Source organism: Candoia aspera, chromosome 1 (genome assembly GCF_035149785.1).
Source record: "Candoia aspera isolate rCanAsp1 chromosome 1, rCanAsp1.hap2, whole genome shotgun sequence".
Classification (NCBI taxonomy): domain Eukaryota; kingdom Metazoa; phylum Chordata; class Lepidosauria; order Squamata; family Boidae; genus Candoia; species Candoia aspera.
The window spans coordinates 269,981,314-269,983,771 of NC_086153.1; positions in this window are offsets into that span (position 1 = coordinate 269,981,314).

A 2,458-nucleotide genomic window follows, 5' to 3' on the forward strand; every position below is an offset into this window, starting at 1 on the left:
TATCTCAGACTAGGAAGCCACAACTTTATTCAGCCAGTGTGATCCTCATTCCTTGCCTCGCAGAACTGAGCCTGATCATAGCTTCTTTCAAAGGGTGTGGTAGATCCTCTCAAGCAGTTGACAGAGAAAGTGATTCCAAAGAAACTAAGGGATCACTCCTGCTCTGTGAGATGATCATATGCCCTCACCATCCCTCCTGATAGTGTTGCCGGCTTAATGCTCCTAGGGAGCCAGGCAGAAGCAGAGGAAATAGTAATTCAAGTGTCCGCAGCCCCTTTAAGACAGCAAGCAGACAGCTTTCATTGAACTCATTCTCCAGCTCCACTGGGAAAAGTCTGATGTGCGATAGAATCAGACGTCAGCAAGAAGGGGATGGACCATGCTGGCCAACTCACAAAAAAGTATTTACAAATCTATAAATGACCCCTTAAAGGAACAAGCCACACACTGGCTTTAAAAACTGGCAAGACTACTGTTGCTACATTAATTTAAAATTACATCATTGCTAAATTGGAAATAACAAAGTTGTTGGACAGACACCTGGATGTAGATGATATTTTTTAGATATGAAGATACAAAGGAGACCAATATGGATATAAAAATGAGCAACAATGGAATCTCTGCTCATTAAGGGAGTGGGCATCAAATGGCAGATGTCATTCAACATAGCTCGTGTAAATTGATGCACATTAGTGCCAAAATTTCTAACTACTCATACAAACTAATGAGGTCAGAGCTAGCAGTGAGTGATGAGGAAAAACATTTTGGAATAATGGTAAACAGTTCAATGAAGGCATTGACACAGTGTGCATCCACTGTAAAAAAAGCCAGCAATATGTTAGGGATAATAAAAAAGAGCAATAGAGATGCCAATATTACAATGTCTTCATATAAATCAATGGTGCAACCACATCTGGAATATTGTGTGCAGTTCCAGTTGCTGCACCTCAGAAGGGATATGGTGGAACTAGAGAAAGTTTGGAGGAGGGCAATTAAGATGATCAAGGAAAGGTTGTGACATTTGGGACGTTTTAGTCTAGAAAAGGGATGGATGAGAGTGACAAGCCTGATGTGTACAAAATTAAGAATGGTGTGGATAAAGTGGCAAGGAGAGGCTATTTTCCCATTCCCAAAATATTAAAACCAGAGGTCATCCACTGAGAGTGAATCCTGGAAGAATCAGGACAGACAAAATTAACACAATGCATAATCAAAGTTTGGAATTTGCTAATATGAGATGTGGTGCTAGCTACCAGCTTGGCTGGTTTCAAAAAAGAGTTGGACCAATTCATGGATATCACGGGGATTAATGGCTATTAGAATTAAAGGCAATGTAACTGTCTCTAAAAGCCATCTGATGGGAGACTAGTGGGCTGTCTTGTGCAGTTAGTTGGCCACTGTGACTGCTGGACTAGATGGGGCAGGTGTTCAGCCCAGCAGGGTGCTGCTTATGTTCTTAACAGAAAACAGAAAACAAAAAAAGTATAGAATCACACTTCTTTTTTATAGTAATTTTATTAAACATTACAATTAAAAAGATAAAAACTAATACCAACTAAGAAAAGAAAAAAATAGGAAAACTAGAAAGTGCAGAAAAGAAGGGGAAAAAGAAAGAAAAATAGAAAAGAAAGAAAAATAAGAATATAGCAAAGAAAAAGAAAAGAAATATATAGAGAAATGACTTCCCCCATCATCACAACAAGTATAAACAATTTTAGTAACTTATCACCTTCTCTTAAAATTCAACAAATGATATCTTCTTCCCATATTTATTTTATTTTATTTATTTTCTATCCCGCCTTTATTATTGTTATAAATAGCTCAAGGTGGCAAACATAGCTAATATTCCTTCCTCCTCCTTTTTTCCCCACAACAACCACCCTGTGAGGTGGGTTGGGCTGAGAGAGAATGACTGGCCCAAGATCACCCAGCTGGCTTTCCTGCCTAAGGCGGGACTAGAACTCACGGACTCCTGGTCTCTAGTCTGTTGCCTTAACCACTAGACCAAACTGGTTCTATATCTCATCTCTTATCTATAAACAAATCAAAGCCTCGTTGTTCAGTCCTGATCAGCAAAAGTCCATTAAGGGTTACCAGAGATAAGAACATATCTATGTTAACCTTGATCAAATAAACCAACTGTATATTCCTTCCTTTTACTTTTAACAATTTTGATCTTTAATCCCTTCAAATAAAGTCCTAGAACTTGATTTCTTTTTTTTTTTTTTGTCCCTTCTCACAAAATTCTTCAAAACTTTAACAAGCCTCTTTTGTAAATCCAATATAGGAAAGTTATCGAGGTCACTCTTTTGGCTTGTTATTTGTATATCCCTTTTAAATATTAAGGCATCGGCCAGTTTCATTTGTATATCCAGTGTAGCATCTTTTCCCATATCATTCTTGCAGCCTGTCATTTTTAAATCCACATTCAGATCAGTCTCAGACTTGCCTGGTAAAA